The sequence below is a fragment of the Narcine bancroftii genome, chromosome 3 (assembly GCF_036971445.1).
Source record: "Narcine bancroftii isolate sNarBan1 chromosome 3, sNarBan1.hap1, whole genome shotgun sequence".
Classification (NCBI taxonomy): Eukaryota; Metazoa; Chordata; class Chondrichthyes; order Torpediniformes; family Narcinidae; genus Narcine; species Narcine bancroftii.
The window spans coordinates 126,040,969-126,060,141 of record NC_091471.1 but is presented as its reverse complement, the minus strand read 5'-3'; the positions used below and the strand labels follow the sequence as shown (position 1 = coordinate 126,060,141).

The window sequence follows — 19,173 nt, the reverse complement described above, 5'->3', positions numbered from 1 at the left end:
GTTTGCAGAGCAGTGGTTCAACCATATTTGTGGTATTTTGTGTAAATATAAACAGTCATTATAAAATGGATATTATAGATACTGACAGTGGGCAACATCAACAGGATAATAAAGGCATTAATAGCAACTATGAAACAGGACCAAAAAAACCCAGAATTATTGCCTCTGGAACAATACCAAAAAGTATAATACAGGATTTTTAGGATTTTAACTGTTAATGATTTCAATTGGGTAATAAGATGTATTTTCTCTGCTACGGCTTCAATGATAGGGAATGATTAATTTTAATTTGTGCTGAATGATTAAGATGAAAGAAACATCTTTGCATAAATAGTGGTTACAGCATGAAATAATTTGGTGGAAGAGTACTTAATCATGATGGAATCATATGACATACTCAACAGAAACAAGTCTGCACCTATTTTTCATTATTCCTTCTCTAAACCAATTTATTCTTCCTACATTCGTAACAACTGTTCCAAATTCTACCACTCATCTACAAGTTACAAGAAAATTACTATGACCAGTACATTTACCAATCTGCAGATTTTTGGAATGTGTGAGGAAACCCAAACACCAGGAAGGAGGCTACAAAGTCAGAGGGAGCAGTGGAGCTCAGGATTCAACCCTGCTCACAGGAGCTGTACAGCAGCAGCTCTTGTCATTCTTTTTGAGGCACTTGGATGAACATTTGAAGCAGGTAAGTTAGAGTATAGGAAAGGAGCTCAATATATTTTGGATTGAACATAAATTAAAGAACATTTTTTAATTGAATTGAATTATCAAATTTACGTCATTGTATTATTACATTGTACTCATACCTCAATTCACCTCCAATGTTAACTTTGTAACTTGAAACTCTCATTGAAAACAAAAATTGACCACTTAGTTTTGAATTTTTTGTTGATCTGGTTTCAAAGAGTTTATGGTGGGTAAAGTGTGGATGAACATTTCCCTGACCACTTGTGGTTTCTCGTAACTGTCCACATTAGCTAGCTCACATTTGAAGGTCATACTCCCATACTAGATGAAATAAAACTGGGCATTTCAATCTCTGCTTTTATATATATTAAACATCTGAATTCTATAATTGTTAATTTCAGCATTCAAGTCATTTATAAATACCACACACCCCTAATCCAGGTAAACAAGTTTATTGGAAAAATGACAATCTGACAGTTTCATGTCCTGGAAACATTGTTCCTTTATTATTGCTAGGTCTAAATGCTAGAATATGCTTTCCTACATCACATGGGCTGCAATAATTTGGTAAGGCAGCTCAATCTATTGTTCTTCAGGCAATTAGGGATGAACAATAAATGCAGGTCTGGCCAGCAACACTCATATCTTGCAAATGAAAAACTAAAGATGGAATCCAAGGGCCATTGACAATCCCTCAATATAGAACATAGAACAATACAGCATAGTACAGGCCCTTTGGCCCTCAGTGTTGTGATGACCCATATATTCCTTCCTAAAAAGAAAAAAAAAGTACTAAATCCTCTATGACCCTCTATTTTTCTTTCATCTATGTGCCGAAGACTCTCTTCAATGCTCCCAATGTTTCAGGCTCCACCACCATCCCCAGCAAGGCATTCCAGGCACCCACATCTCTCTGTGTTTAAAAAAAAAACTTACCCCTGATGTCTCCTCTAAACTTCCCTCCCTTAACTTTGTACATGCGTCCTCTGGTGTTTGCTGATCTTGCTTGGGAAATAGGTGCTGCTGTCCACCCTATCTATGCCTTTCATAATCTTGATACCTCTATCAAGTCTCCTCTCATTCTTCAATGTTCCAAAGAAATATGTCCCAGCTCTGCTAATCTTGCCTCATAACACTTGCTTCCCCAATCCAGACAACATCCTGGTAAATCTCCTCTACACCCTCTCCATAGCTTCCACATCCTACTATAATGAAGTGACCAGAACTGAACACAACAGAGTGGTCTTACCATGGATTTGTAGCATTGCAACATGACCTCTCTACTCCTGAACTCAGTTCCCCTATTAATGAAGCCCAGCATCCCATAGGCCTTCTTAACTATCCTATCAACTTGTACAGTGACCTTCAGGGATATATGAATTTGAACCCCAAGGTCCCTCTGTTCATCCACACTCTTAAGTAACCATTAACCCTGTACTTACCCATCCGATTTGTCCTTCCAAAATGCAGGACCTCACACTTATCCAAATTGAAACTTTTCTGCCCAAGTTAGCATCCTGTCTATAACCTCTTGTAACCTTCGACAACCTTCAGCTCCATCTACAACTTCTCCAACCTTCGTGTCATCTGCAAACGTATTGACCCATCCTTCTGCCTCTTCATCCAGGTCATTTATAAAAATCAAACAGAGAAGGGGTCCCAGAACTGATCCCAACGGCACTCCACCAGTCACCAACCTCCAGGCAGAATACTTTCCTTCCACTACTACTATCTAATTTTCTTCCTACAAGCTAATATTTTATCCTTGCAGCCAAGGTTCCACTGATCCCATGCCTTGTTACTTCCTAGATGAGTCTCTCATGGGAGACCTTATCAAATGCCTTCCTACAATCCATATAGACCACATCCACTACCATACCCTCATTAATTAATTTTGTTACCTCCTCAAAAACTCAATTACCCTTGTGAGGCATGACCTTCCATTCACAAAGCCATCCTGACTATCATCGAGTAGATTGTACTTCTCCAACTGTTCATAGATCCTATCCTTAAGAATCCTGTCCAAGAATTTACACACCACTCATTGGCCTATAATTCCAAGGATTCTCCCTATTACTTTTTTTAAACAAGGCGATTACATTTGCCATTCTTCAATATTCCAGGACCCTACTTGTGGTCAAAGAGGATTCAAAGATCATAACTACTGACCCAGCTATCTTTTCTTTCACTTCCAACAGCAGCCTCGGGTACATCACATCTGGCCCTGGGGATTTATCAATCTTGATGTTGTTTAAGAAGATCCAACACTTCTGCTTCTTTAAACTCTATATTGTCCAGCACACAGGCCTCTTCAATTTCAACCTCATCATGATCCAAGTAATTTTCTCTTGTGAATACTGTTGCAAAGTATTCATTTAGGACCTCCCAACCTCATCTGCTTCCTGGCACATGTTATCTCTTTTATCGGCACCACTTCATTCTCATCATCCTTCTGTTCTTCATATAAAACACAGAATGCTTGGGGTTCTCCTTAATTCTACATGTCAAGGCCTTCTTGTGTCCCCTTTGAGCTCTCCTGAGCCCTTTCTTAACCTCCTTCCTGGCTACCATATACTTCTCATGAGCCCTTTCCCATTTCATCAACCATAGTTCCATTTTCCTACCACCTTTTCCTTGTCCCAGTGGGACAAACCTATCTTGAACCCTGCATAAGTGGTCCCTCTTTCACCCTTAAAGATCTGTTTCCAATTTATTCTCGCTAGTTCCTGCCTCATCCCTTCATTTTAAGACACTACATTATTTTCAGCCTGGAAAAGTCAATCTTCTTAAGGTCTGCTCTGTTGGACAATACTTTCCCATTCTCTTTTATGTAATCAAATGATCTATTTATACTAGTATTTTGACCACTATTAAATGAATCTAATTTTACACAATGATTAACATTATGACAGCACTCCACAAACTTAACTGGTAATGTGTCTTTATAAGTTACTTCACAGTATTATGAGCAAAAACAACACACAAGGTACATTGCCTCTTATATAATGTAAAATTAGCATTAAAAAGTGAAAAATTACCTCTCACAGCAATTTAATTGTTCACATTATGAACAAAAGATACATATATTAAAATATGCTCTTCTCCTTAATGTTCAGTTTTGGCTAAGCTAATGCAGGAATATAAAAGCCTGTGCATATTTTTGTAGTTTATATTGCAGGCTTCTATTCAAATATGCTGTTTTTCTTCTTTATTTCCAATGATATTATATAAGCAGCAGTGATTCTGAATCCATACTTTAAACCCAAAGTACATCCAAACATATGGATGATTCTTTTTCAATAATCTACTTAATTCATGTACCAGTTCAAATTTTGCTGTTATTTTTTTATGAATCCCTAAACTTCTGTAAGTATATATTATATATAGTTAAAAATAGGCACATTGGAGACAGTAAATGCATTAATATAGTTGTGGTAACCAAAAATTTAAATGCTGCTTTAGATCAGGAATTCGTTAGCTGATAATGCTGAATTTAGACATCAGTTATATCCCAGTTATTGTATCAGGTTAGTGAAATTTTGTTGAACTCACAGATAATACTAATTAAAAATATATTTTTTTCCTACTTCTCTTGTGATTTTTCCAGTATAGGCAGTCTGTTCCTAACTCAGTCTTTAAGTCAAATTTGTAGGTAAGTCGGAACAAGTACATACAGTTCTTATTAGTGTCAGTTAGTCAAATGTTTTTTTATATATATATATATATTTTACCTTTCTATGCAAAAAAGAGAAAAAGGATCATGATTAAAAGTTAATACTTACTCTTGTTCCATCGATGTCTTGCATTCGTGAGGTAACATAATGCACATGTGCAAATTGGTGGGGCAGTCAGTTCGTAAGAACAAGTTGTCCATAAGTCAGATGTTTGTAACACACGGACTGCCTGAGAGCCTATGATCAGCATTGAAATCACTAATCGTACAATATTTCTATTATTCTTTTATATATCCTTGTCCAATTACCCTCCCCAACAGCTTTTGGAACATCTTCCCTTCTGTTATTTTCTCTCTCCTACTTCTCATGCCAATGCAGACTTCCCTTTTCATTTTTTTCTTTTACTTCCCTCCACTTTTTAAAACTTCCTTAAATTCTATTTCCCTCTCCAAGGTTGCTGCCTGATTTTCTATTACCAGCATTTTCTCATTTTATCCCACTAACATTTTGCTTCCTACATTACAACTGTCACCATAATTAAAGTGACAATATTAAGTTCAAGGAAATCCTCAGGACTTCAAGTTTATTTTTTCAAATGGATCAAAACTATTTGATAGCAATTGTTAAATACATTTCCTTCAGCTTCACCTAAGAATTCCAAAGCATTGAAATTTCTTCCTTAAAACTATCTTTTTCCACCTATACAATATTCTTAAAGCACATCTCTGTGATCATACTTTTGGTCACATTCCCTTGCATCTCCCTTGTGGTCCATCAATCTTTGCTTCTTAACATCCTTGTGAAAGCAATGAGAAGGCAAAGATCACCTAACACATTAGGTCCACCTTTACAACCATGAAGCCAAGCATTAGAATAAAATTTTATTTCTATCTTTTTCTGAGAGTGGGAAAATGACCACTCCTCCAATTATTAATTCTAGCACAGTATTCAATGGCCTCAAAACTGTGCAGTTTAAAAAAAAATAGTATTCCTTCTCTCTGTGCTAAATCCTAAAATGTGCTTCACTCCTCGATGTTATAATATTATAACATGTTTATTTTTTTGGGTGGATGTATACTCTTGAACCTCCCTGCCAGCACTTTCAAGTGCCATCTCAAAAAACTTCATCGTAAAGGAACTGTCAATACTGAGCAACTGGTATAATTCACTGCCTTCATGTCCTAAAGAGCAGGAGGAGTAGATTCCAATGGAAGTAGAAAAGTCAGAATTTGTAGTGCAGAAGAGACCCAGCAAGAATCAAATAATTGAAATTTGACATTTCAATGGCATTTCTTTTCACAAGTTTGGTAACATTAGCAACCTGTGGGGCCATCACTGTCCAGAATGTTAGCTGGCCTCATCAGATAAATATTAAGGGTACAAGAGGTCAAAGTTAGAGTGATCAGCAGTAAACAACTCTTCTTAACTCCACAAAGTGTCTGCCATCCACAAGATAAAGGTCAAAGATGTCATGATATGTGTTTACCAACATGGGTGAGTAAAACTCCAACAATATTATAGAAAGGTCATTGACAACATATTAGTATCAAACCAAGGGCACTGCAATAACAGTATATTTTGAGCTAGAAATTCTGTTCTTTAGGTGAGGTATTATAACATCTGCTTCTTCCTCTCTGTCCGCTAGGACAAAGAAGCCTGCCCAGTTGGAATTCAACTCAACATTAACTCCCTCACCTGCTGAGGCTATAGCAGGCACCACTGACAAAACAAAGCAAGGTGGCAAGGTTTCTTGCATAGCAACTCTCCAACGACCACCAAAAAAGGACAAAAGCAGGCGTTACGTTAGAATCCCACCACCTGCAAATACCTTTCTAAGTTACATACCACCCTGACTTTCAGGTATATTGATGTTCCTTCATTGTTCCTGGATCTAAATCATTGAACTCCCTCCCTACCACTAATGTTATAATATCTCTGCATATAGGAACATAGGAAGTAGGAACAGGAGTAGGCCAAAAATGGCCCATCGAGCCTGCTCCGCCATTCAATACGATCATGGCTGATCTAATTGATGACCTAACTCCACCTACCTGCCTTCTCCCCATATCCCCTAATTCCTCTATCATGTAAAAATTTATCTAACCGAATTTTAAATATGTTTAATGAGGCAGCCTCAACCACTTCCCTGGTTAGAGAATTCCAAACATTCACTACTCTCTGGGGAAAAACTATTTTTCCTCATCTCTGTCCTAAATCTACTCCCCCGAATCTTGAGACTGTGTCCTCTCGTTTTAGTTTCCCCGGCCAGCTCAAAAAATCTTCCTACATCTATCCTATCCATACCCTTCATAATCCTATATGTTTCTATAAGATCTCCTCTCAATCTTCTGAACTCGAGCGAATATAATCCTAGACGATTTAATCTTTCATCATAAATCAACACCTTCATCCCAGGGATCAACCTAGTAAAGCTCCTCTGGACCGTCTCCAAAGCCAGTATATCCTTCCTCAAATACGGAGACCAGAACTGGACACAGTACTCCAGGTGCAGTCTCACCAGTACCTTATACAGTTGCAACATTACCTCCCTACTCCTGAATTCAATTCCTCTAGCAATGAAGGCCAACATTCCATTTGCCTTCTTAATAACCTGCTGCACCTGCAACCTAACTTTTTGTGATTCATGCACAAGCACTCCCAAGTCCCTCTGCACAACAGCATGTGACTACATGTCACATGTAGTTTTTCACCCTTTAAATAATATTCAGCTCTTTTATTTTTCTTGCCAAAGTGGATAACCTCACACTTACTAACATTGTACTCCATCTGCCAGACCTTTGCCCACTCATCCAGCTTAACTATATCCCTCTGCAGACTCTCCACATCTCATTACAATTTGCTCTTCCACTCAATTTGGTGTCATCCGCAAACTTGGCTACACCACATTTTGTCCACTCCTCCAAGTCATCAATGTAAATGATGAAAAGTTGTGGGCCTAACACTGACCCCTGCGGCACCCCACTTACCACTCTCTGCCAACCTGAAAAACTCCCATTTATCCCGACTCTCTGCCTCCTGTCAGACAACCAATTTTCAATCCAGGCCAATATACTTCCTCGGACTCCACTTTCCTGTAACTTACTGATAAGTCTCTTGTGCGGCACCTTATCAAACGCTTTCTGGAAATTCAAATATACAACATTAACCTGTTCCCCTCTATCCACCGCACCCATTATATCCTCAAAGAATCCTAACAAGTTTGTCAAACAAGATCTTCCCTTTCTAAAACCATGCTGCGTCTGCCTGATTGAACCCTTACGTTCCAAGTTTTGCTATTTCATCTTTAATGACGGCTTCAAGCATTTTTCCAACTACAGACGTCAAGCTAATTGGCCGATAATTTCCAGTCTCCTGCCAACATCCCTTCTTAAAAAGTGGCGTGACATTTGCTGTCTTCCAGTCTGCCGGGACCTGCCCAGAATCCAAGGAATGTTGGTATATGACCACCAATGCATCAACTATAACTTCTGATTCACAAACAAAAGCAGCATTTTCTCAAGGCCAATCACAGATGACCACAAAAAAATGCTCAACAATAGCCATGTCACATGAATATTTTAAAATTAACATATTCTGGAGCTTATAAGGCCAGAAAGATTGATACCTAGAAAAACAATCATGTTTACAGAACTGAATCAATGAATAAAATTGATCACTAAATATTATCGGGAGCTCACATTTGCATACTGAGCACTGTAAAAATATAAATTGCAAATTTTCATACACAAAACATGTAGAAACTCTTCTGGACAATACAACAGTGAGCTGCAATCCACTGCTGCCACACAGGATCATGGAAATGTTACAAATAACCAAGCATTGCATATTCCCTTCTTAAGAAGTAGAAAGTTCATCTTTAAGTTGCCCATTACTACAGGCATCTATCAGGTCTACTTAGATAGAAAGGTGGATTTTTTTTTAAACAACTTTTATTCAGGTGAAGCTTTTCAATGTTTCTGTCCATCCCTCCAGTTTTTTTTTAAATCAAGAACAGGGAACAGGGGGCCCATCCTGCCATTCATCTCTGTAAATTATAAATCAGTTCTCTCCAAGTAATTTCTTTATACCCTGCAACACTCACATGCGAGTACCATGGCCCAAAAAGCCAGTAACCCAAGGTTGCAATATGTGCTGTTGTGGCTAAAGCACTAACCAGGTGAGTTCATAGCTCAGAGATCACATTTGGGTCCTGAATTTAAATGTGGTTACAAGATACTGGGATGCAAAAATGCTTTTCATCACACCTCAGCATTCATCTGCACAGCACCACTTGTCATGCCTGAATTTCTAGCTCAAAGTATCAGAATCAGAACTTTTGGCATGAACATGTGTCATGAAATTCATTATTTTGCGGCAGCGTTATTGTGCACTAGAGGTGCAAAATTACATTTCCGTAAATACACTATTTTTAAAAATAGCGTCAATTCAGAAATCTGAAGGTGGAGGGGAAGAAGCTGTTTTTGTACCATTGGGTGTTAGTCTTCAGGTTCCTGAGTATACTGTTAGCATAAGTGCCAGTAACATGGCACTCCTGTGTTATGATGTCCATGTAGATGATAGCACAGCTTAGCAAATGCCTCATTACATTCAGGCTAAAGGTTGACCAAATATCCTGCATTCACATCAATGTACAAATTCATCAGTAGAATAATATTAAGCATTCACATTGTCACTCTGAGAACTGGTTTTCTTTGCAGCCCTCCTCTCACGTAAAACCACATTAATTATGAAATACTGCTGCGGAGGTCTTCAAAACATCTCATTTGAATTATTTAATCTTGATTTGTTCCACTCAAGCAAAATTTTACATCTTGTCATCAAATATCTTTTCACCATTGCAGTTCCATGAAAGGTTTATTCAGAAAGATCATATTTTCACTGTTGCATTTTTTTGTTGTTTTTCACTTTTACAGAAACCTTTCTAATATTTTAATGATTGATTTTCGAATGAAAGAGCAGACGTGGTTTAATTATTTTGGTCTGAATTTAAGCTCAAGGTATTAATGATAGAATTGAATAGATTTTTTTTTAAAACCAATAATGTAAAACAAAAGTTTTAAATGGAACATTAAACTGCACACAAAACAATCACCACTTTATGAATGCACGCAGCCACCCTTAGGCTTTGTCCAGATGGGCTGAGAAAGCAGTGGATACTCACAGCGGTAAAGACAGAATGTAACACCTCCAGTCGAGTGAAAAGTATTTTTCATAATTATGTCAATTTTAATGAAAATCACAAACATTCAAGGACATTTAAATCATATTTTTTTCTATCACTGCACTGCATGTGTTGAAAAATGCAGCAAAGTAACCCTTCCTCGTTTTCTAGTTGCAGATTACCTAACTTGTGGGTGAAGTGAGTCAGAAAACCCATCTTCATTCGCCACATAGTTCAAATCAATTGAACACTGGCAAGTATAGTGTTTTATTTTTTAATTCTTATTCTCAAATTTTTAAATTCCTCTCATCCCTCTCAACATTTGTTTATGACCTTGTGACTCAATGGATCTTCTGGTCTTTAAATGCCAGCTGTTATTAATGTGCCTCACACTTTATTTGGATCTTTCCTGCTGCTACCTACAATCTGCTCTTCTATTCCCTTATCTCCTTATTCATTTACTTTTAGTTATGCTCCACTAACTTTTGTATGACTCCCAGGCTAATATTGAGAAAATCAACTTAATTCTACCAATTTATTCTGTGAAGTGATGAATTTTGGAAGACAATGTCTCATACTTGATCTCACTTGATCTCTCTTTACACAATCCCACCTCCTCCCCCAAACACCTCAAGCACTCTGCCATATTCTGATCTGATCATGTTTCTGATTCAAGTGCATTGGAAAACTGGGGAGACAAGTTTAATGAGTTCGACATAATGCTCCTGAACATTAGGAGCCTAACCTGTGGCCCTCAGAAAGGACTGTTGGAAGCCTTTCTCAACAAGACAAATTAGTGAGTTATTGACTGAAATGTTAACCGACTAATGCTGTCACATCTGCTGAATATTGAAAGCATTTTATGTTATTTAAAAACTTCCTACTGAGAAAGAAGGACCAGGAGGGCTTCACAGGGATACTTCTGATTGCCATCAACTCTGATGCAGCCCTTCTTTGACATGAACACAAGCTGGAATGATGACTCCAACTGGGGGGCTGCCTCGTAGTGCCCAAATGACAGCTGCAGCTCAAATTTCACGAAGCAAGAAAAGAACTGCTGGAGGAACAGCATATGTGGTGGGAAATGAACAGTCGATTCTTCAGGCCAAAGCTCTGCATCAGAACGGAGAGTGTAGTCAGCGGGGAGTACCAATATAAAGAAATCAGAGGGTGGCAACTAGCAGGTAATAGATGGGATGCAGTGAGGAGTGATATAATGGGCAAATAGAGCCAAGAAGAGAAGAGAAAGGGGTGAAATAGGGAATCAATGGCTGGAAGTTGATCAATAGAAACGTGAGGCTGCAGATATTGCATTCTCAGAACCCTGCCACCAAGTTCCATTCTCCTGTCCATCACTCACACCTCCACCACAACTGTGTCCATCTGCCCATCATCTCTCCCTTATCTTGTTCCACATCAACTTTGTTACTTATTAGATTCAAACTTCACAACCGCTTATATCTCCACTTCAGAATCTGAATTATTGTCATGAACAATACACAAAATTTGTGTTTTGCAGCATCACAGTGTAAACATTTTTAATTACATTTGAGACTTTCTCCACTCTCTTTGCCCAAATGGCCCATTGATTATTTTTCTCTCTCTCTTTATGTCTCTCTCTCTCTATGTCTCTCTCTCTCTATGTCTCTCTCTCTGTCTCTCCCAATCACCATTCCCCCTTCCCATCTGACTCTGTATGTCCAACAACCCCTCCTCATCTAGTCCTATCTATTGCCTACCAGCTCCTGCCTCACCCCTCCCTCTCACTTCTGATGCAGGATCTCACCTGAAATATAAATCATTACTCCACCTCATTCAGAGCTGTTTGACCTATTGAGTTTCTCCAGAAGTTTGTCTCCAGATTTCATCATCTACAATCTTTCATATCCATCAACCCCCATGTGCTTTTGTCTTCATCATTACCTCCTTGGATCTGAACTTGAAAGTGAACTAATGATAACTCAACAACTAAAGTATAGCTGCTTTGTCCTTCATTTATCAACATGAGTGCTAAAACCACGGTAAGGTTTTATAACAAAAATAACACTATGAATTCCTGTGGAATGGTAAAACTATTGTTTCTGTGAATGCTGTAAAATATAATTTACTAATTATTACAAAATAGCATTTTGCCAATCTCAGAAATGTAAGATATTTTGGAGATTGCAAGTTGATCAGAAAAAAATGTAGTCATTAACACATCTACACCAGTACATTCTTTCTTCTTAATGATGTTCCAAACTGATAATTTTAGTAATCCTAAGGTTTGGGTGGTGTCTCTTACTGTTTTATTCTCATTTTTCAGCCTCATATTGGCTTATTTGACTTTCATTTGCACAACTCTGGTCTTTATACTGAAAAATGCCAACTGCAGACTCCAAAGGTGATCAAAAGCTTAGAAGCAAGCCTAGATCTCTTATATCTGCACCAATGAAGCAATTAAACATACCAGAGTGTTCACAAATACCTGTGAAGCCAAATGTCCCAAACATTATAGCTTCCCTGTGGTATAAAAAATGATGTAATTTCCACATGGTCAAATCCAAAATGTATAAAAAAAACCTTGCATAAAATCTGGAATGTGCACTTTAATCACTTGTGAATCATTTGATTACAAATTTTAAACTATTGAGCACAGGGGGCAAATAAAGTAAAAAGAGGCATTATCCCAATCATTATGCAGGGCACTGTTTGTGGGGCACCTTGGAAAAGGCCTCCTGAAAAATCAAATTCACAATATCCACCGCATTTCCTTATCCAGCCTGCTCGTCACTTCTTCAAATAATTCCAATAGTTTTATCGAGCAAGATTTTCCCTTCAGGAAACCATGCTGGCTTGGCATATCTTGTCATGTGCCTCAAAGTACTCTGTAACCTCATCCTTGACAATCAATTTCAACATTTTCCCAACAACTGATGTCAGGCTAACTGGTCTATAATTTCCTTTCTGCTGCCTCCTTCCATTCTTGAATAGTGGGATGACATTTGTGATTTCTAGTCCTCATGGAGCAAACCAGAATCTATTGATTCCTGAAAGATATTACCAATGCCTCCACAATCTCTACTGCAACTACTTTCAGAACCTGAGGGTGCCAGCTTTCTGGTCTGGGAGATTTATCCAGCTTTCAGCTTTCTGAGCATCTTCTTCCTTGAACTAGTAACTGCACTCATTTCCCTTTCTTGATACTGTTGGATATCTGGCACACTGCTCATGTCTTCCACAGTGAAAACTCAGGCAAAATACTCACTTAGTTCCTCTCCCATCTCTTTGTCTCCCATTATTATTTCTGCAGTGTTATTTGTTAATAGTCCTTTTTTCCACTCTCAGCTCCCTTTTGCTCTTTATAAACTTGAAGAATCTTTTTTGTGACCTATTTGACATTATTTTCAAGTCCACTTTCATACTTCATCTTTTCTCTTCTAATGAATTTTTAGTTTCCTTCTGCAAGTTTTTAAACACTTCCCAATCCTCTATCTTCTATGACATATCACCCAATCCAGATCAGCTGATCCCATATGGGCTCATCAACAAGCTTCTCTAAAGAGCCATCTTGTAGGTTTTCTATAAATTCTCTCTCTTGATAATTAGTCCCAACCTGGTTTTCCTAATCTACTTGTATGTTAATATCACCCAAGACTATAACATTGCCCTTCTAACACAGTTTTTCTATATGGTGTTGTAATTTGCTGACTATATCCTGGTATAGAACAGTCAACAGTATATTTTTACCTTTGCCATTTGTTCACTCAACCCACAATGATTCTAGAGCTTTTGATCCTATGAAGTAATGTTCTTCCTTACCAACAGAGCCATGCCACCCCCTCTGCTTACCTGCCTATCCTTTTGATGCACTGTGTATCTTTGGATGTTAAGCTCCCAATAACATCCATCCTTTTGCCACAACATTATACCTATCAATCCGTAGCTGTACTACAGAACATCCATTTTATTTATTTTTATTTTTTTTCACACTATGAACCATATTGACCAAAAAACAAACATTTCCCTCTTGAATATACAGTGTCATTTTCTCCCATTTTCACCCCCCCCTCCCTTCCCTCCCTCCTTCCCACACTCCTCCCCACCCACTAAACGTTCAACATATACAATACATTAAACCCATTAAACAATGTCATCACATAATGAAAATAAACAAGAAAATTGTGTCATGTACTTTTACACACTGGGTCAGTTCATTTCGTCTTCTTCTCATTCTGTCATTTTAGGTGGTGGAGGTCTGCAGTAGGACTTCTCTGAAATACTGTGATGTTATTTCTTAAATTATATGTTATTTTTTCCAATGGAATCCATTTATTCATTTCTATGAACCATTGCTGTATTCTCAGACTATCTTCTGATTTCAAGATTCACATGATACATTTTTTTGCTACAGCTAAGGCCATCATAATAAATCTTTTTTGTGCTTCATCCAAATCGAGGCCAAGTTCTTTACTTCTTATATTACTTAGAAGAAAGATCTCTGGATTTTTTTGGTATGTCATAGTATACTTAACAGAACCAGAATTATCAATAAAAGAATTGCATAAGAAATTGAAGGAATATGGATAAGTATCAGGGTACAAGATCAACGCAAATAAAAGTGAAGTGATGCCAATGAATAATGCGGATTTCACAAAGTTTAAGAAAGAATCACCATTTAAATGGCAAACACAAGCAATCCGATACCTAGGTATTCAACTAGATAATAATCTAGGCCATCTATACAAATTAAATTATCATTTTAATGAAGAAATTACAAGATGACTTAGAACATTGGAAAGATTTACCACTAACACTGATAGGAAGGGTAAATTGCATTTAAATGAATATCTTCCCAAAGATACAATACCTATTTCAATCATTAACAATTCACCTAATAGAGAAATTCTTCAAGAAGCTAAAGAAAATAATAAGGAAATTCTTATGGAAAGGGGGGAAACCAAGGATAGCGCTAGATAAATTAACAAAATGGTACAAACAAGGGGGCTTACAGCTACCAAACTTTAAGAATTATTATAGAGCAGCACAATTAAGATACCTATCAGATTTTTATCAAACAAGGGAAAAACCAGATTGGACCACATTAGGGCTAGATAAAGTAGGGGAGAAGGTACCTGAACATATACTATATAAGTGGGATGAACAGGTGGTGCAACATAGGAATTCACCAGTACTGCACCATCTGCTCAACATTTGGAAGAAATTTCACGTAGAAAGGAAAAAAAAACAAATTATCAACTACCAAAATTAATATTGATGCAAAATCATCTAATCCCTTTCACAATAGATAACCTTTTCTTTAGAGAATGGGAGAGAAAAGGGATCAAAAGAATAGAAAATTGTTTTTCATGAAATAAATTATTATCTTTTGAACAAATGAAGTACAAATATGGCATAACTCACGGTACAATATTTGCATACCACGAACTGAAAACCTACTTGAAGGACAAACTGGGAAGCAGGCTGAGGTTGCCAGAAGGAAGCAGTTTTGAATATGTGATTACAGACACAATGATAATTAAAAGATTTATACCAAACATGTACATCAAACTGCAAGAGAAAGAGAATGATGAAATAAGCTGTAAACCCAAACAAAAGTGGGAACAAGATCTAAACATAAAGATAAAGAATGAAACATGGGAAAAGCTATGCTCAGGAACTATGAGAAATACAATAAACATGAGGTTACGCATGATACAATATAATTGGTTACACAGGCCATACACCATGCCCCAAAAGTGAAATAAATGGGACCCAACAGTATCAGATAGGTGTTTTTGCTGTAAGAAGGAAACGGGAACAGTACATGCAATTTGGGCATGTGAGAAAGTGGAAAAGTTTTGGGAAGATCTAAATCAGGTATTAAATAAAATTACAAAAAGCACTTTATTTCTTTTGATGCATATTTTTTCTTCTTTGGCTTGGCTTCGCGGACGAAGATTTATGGAGGGGGTAAAAAGTCCACGTCAGCTGCAGGCTCGTTTGTGGCTGACAAGTCCGATGCGGGACAGGCAGACACGATTGCAGCGGTTGCAAGGGAAAATTGGTTGGTTGGGGTTGGGTGTTGGGTTTTTCCTCCTTTGCCTTTTGTCAGTGAGGTGGGCTCTGCGGTCTTCTTCAAAGGAGGTTGCTGCCCGCCAAACTGTATTTAAAAATATATTTAAATACAAAATGTTAACTTTGGTTTCTTTTTGGTCTGTGTCCCTATGGCATTGCAGCACATCCCACTAGCTGCAATTTTGCACTAACTGCCTGTCCTTCCACACAAACTCCCTACCAGCTGGCCAGTCACCTCTGCTTCTTTATTTTGGTTCCAAGCCCCTGTGAATCTAGTTGAAGCAACACCCCCACCCCCCCCCCCACCCCACAACAACATTAGCAAACCACCCCTCCAGGATATTGGTTCCCCTCACGTTCAGGTGCAACGTGTCTCACTTCCCCAGAAAAGGTGCCAATGATCCAAGAACTTGAAACCCTGTCCCATCTCTTCAGCCATACATTTGTCTGTAATGTCTTCATGCTCTGTCTTCTCTAGCTCGTGGCACTGGGAGTAATCCAGAGATAACCACCTTGGAGGTCCTGCTCTTCAACCTCCTTCCTAACTCCCTAAATTTACTTTGCAAGAGCTCTACCCCACTCCTACCTATGTAATTGGTACCAATATGTACCACAACTTCTGGCTGATCACCCTCTCCCTTCAGAATACTCTACGCCCACTCAATGACATCCTGGACCCAGCACCCAGGATGAAACAATGCTGGAGTTACTTTTGCAGTGTTTCCTATCTGTTCCCCTATGACTATTGCTCTTCCTGTCTTACTTTTCCCTTCTGAGACTCAGAGCCAACCATGTTACTATTGGTCTGGCTGCTGCCTGGCCCAGATGGATCATCCCCCTCAGCAGTATCCAAAGGAGCATACTTGTTGCTGAAGGGAATGGCCACAGGGGTACCCTGCACTGCCTGCCTATTCCATTTCCCTTTGCTGACCATCGCCCAGCTACCTTCCTTCTGCATCCTAGGTGTGATTGCAGCCCTGTGATACCTGTCCTATCACCCCCTCAGCCTCCTGAAGGATCCGGCATTCATCCAGCTCCAATTCCCCAACATGATGTGTAAGGAGCTGCAGTTGGATGCACTTCTTGCAGATGAAAGTCATCAGTGGGGATACTGTTGGCTTCCCTAACTATCCACATTCTGAAAGAGGAGAATGTCCCTGCCCTGGCTGCCATTCCCACAGTCTAATAAAGAGGAAGGAGTTCAGAAAACCTTACCTCAACTCTTGCACCTCCACCTCAGCCTCTGCCCACCAAAGCCTCTCGATCGCTATGTAGAACAATCCATGCTACAAGCTTACACAGGCAAGGCTCCTCAACTCTTCCTCCGCTTCATTGACTACATTAGTACTGCCTCAGGCACCCATGATGAGCTTGTCGACTTTATCCACTTTGCTGCTAACTTCCACCCTGACTTCAATTTCACTTAGTCCATCTCTAGCAACACTCTCCCCTTTTTATATCTCACTGTCTCCATCTCAGGAGACAAAATCTCAACAGACATTGTCTACAAACTCACCAACTCCCACAACTACCACAATTATACCTCTTCACACCCTGCTGACGCCTCTCTCCATGGTCTTATGCATTGCCAGATTGGAACCACACACAAATTGGAGGAACAAAACCTCATATTCTATCTTGGCACCCTCCAACCAGATGGCATTAACATTGTCTTCCCCAGTTTCTGTGGGCCCTATCCCCATCTCTTTTTTTCCCTATCACTATCTCCCCATTCCTCTAGCTCTGCCACTCTCTCTCTTCTTTTCCTTCTGTCTTCTTTTCTCTAGCTTTGCATTTACAGAGCCACACCACCCCCCCCCCCCAACACACCAATTCTCACCTTTCCTCTTACCCTTATCCAATTATCACCTTTTGCCTGTTGGCCTGTGTTCCCCTCCCCCAGCCTTTTTTTTATATATTCAGGCTCCCATCTGCTTTTTGCTCCGATCTAAACAAAGGGCTCAGGCCCGAAATGATGATCATCTACGTTTAATTCCTCTGTACACTGCGACCTGCTGAGTTCCTTCAGCATTTCTGTGTTTTTACTTGATAAAACACTATAATGGAAGGAGAAACCCAAAATGATAACTTTTTACAAGCCTTGATATAGAAATCATAGGGAAAGCACATTTGAAAACCTTTTTTCGACCATGTTGAGAAGATTTAAGTACAGCTAGGAGTTAACAGAGGAAACCAAGTGATGAATTTACTGAAAATGTCACAACTTCAATATAATGAAGTTTAGATGCATCTCATTTTCCAACGAATAACCATCATTTGGATCTTTAGCTTTTCTATTTAAAATAGCCTGATCTGAATTCTTGCTTTTATTCCATAAACATTGTTAAATATATTAATTGAATTGGTTTGGAATATCAAAAACGAGCGAGGCAGAGATGGCTTTATGCCTTGTTGATTTCTCTTATGGCCTTTAGACTGCAGGCATGTAATGGCGCAATCAAGGAATTTTGTCACTATGTGGGCAGTCTGAAAAGGAATGTGCAGGAATTTTGAGTCAATTCCTGCACCGCAATTTATCCTGCAGGACTCCTACAACTTTTTGGAGGAAGCTTGCAGTGTAAATCATACCAGAAAAATTAGCTGATGGTCATCCACTCTACTGCATGTCAAACCACCGGGACTTTTGCACTCAGGTAGTTGCAGTCTAATAAGATGCCCAGTGTTAATGACCACACAGGCAATAATAATGTTAATTTTTTTCTGTGATTTTCCCGACATCGCAGTCTAAAAACCATATCTGTTGTGGTAGTTGCTCCAACTAAGTCGTTTGTTGAACTCCTGTTTATTTCAGCCTCTCCTGAGGGCATGCCAAAAAGGCCACTTATTGGATCTTTCTAAAGCACTGCTCATTGGACATTGTAATGCATATAAAAGCAATTATCAAAACTTCCACTGCGTGATAGAGCACTCAGTCAAACTCAACGCCACAGCAGCATATTATGACTATTAGAGCAGACCTAATCTACTTCAGTAGACTAGCTTTTACTTGCTACATTTTTATATATTCTTTTATTTAGCTTTTAATCTCAGTATGACCATCAAGTTCTTCTGTAAATATAGAAACAAAAGATGCAGACTGGAATTTTGGACAAAGAATTGCTGGAGGAACTTAACAGGTCAGACAGATCAATGGATAGAAATAATCAATCACCATTTTGGGGGCAAACCCTTTATCAGGTCTAAGATAGTATAGGTGAAATTGCATGTATAAGGGGAAAGGAAACTGGGGGAGGGTCCCAGAGGTATAGAATATGGAACATAAGATGAGAGGGGTGGAGAGAGAGGTAGAGGGAGAAACCAATAGATAGGGGATGGAGAAAGAAAAGTTGAAGAGTGAGAAAAAAAGTACAGCAGTAGGAAAAGAAGAATTTGGAGGAACTTGTTCTCACACTTAACAACTCCTCTTTTGACTCTTCCCATTTCCTCCAGGTCCAAGGTGTAGCCATGGGCTCAATGGGCCCCAATTACACCAGCCTTTTTGATGGGTGTGGAATATGACCTATTCCAATCCTGCTCAGGTACAAATCTCCAACTCCT

At 38.8% G+C, this 19,173-nt stretch overlaps 1 protein-coding gene and 1 long non-coding RNA gene across 12 annotated transcripts in view; both read right to left on the bottom strand.

Annotated features, from left to right (window-relative positions):
• LOC138757544 (uncharacterized) overlaps positions 1 to 4,607 on the bottom strand; it is a 28,891-nt gene extending 24,284 nt beyond the window's left edge. The window contains exon 1 of the long non-coding RNA XR_011353668.1: positions 4,485 to 4,607. This is a non-coding gene — a long non-coding RNA (uncharacterized lncRNA). The remainder of the gene's footprint in view (positions 1 to 4,484) is intronic.
• The window catches only part of ppargc1a (peroxisome proliferator-activated receptor gamma, coactivator 1 alpha), a 446,776-nt gene that overhangs the window by 330,366 nt on the left and 97,237 nt on the right, over positions 1 to 19,173 (bottom strand). The gene's annotated exons all lie outside the window — the stretch shown is intronic.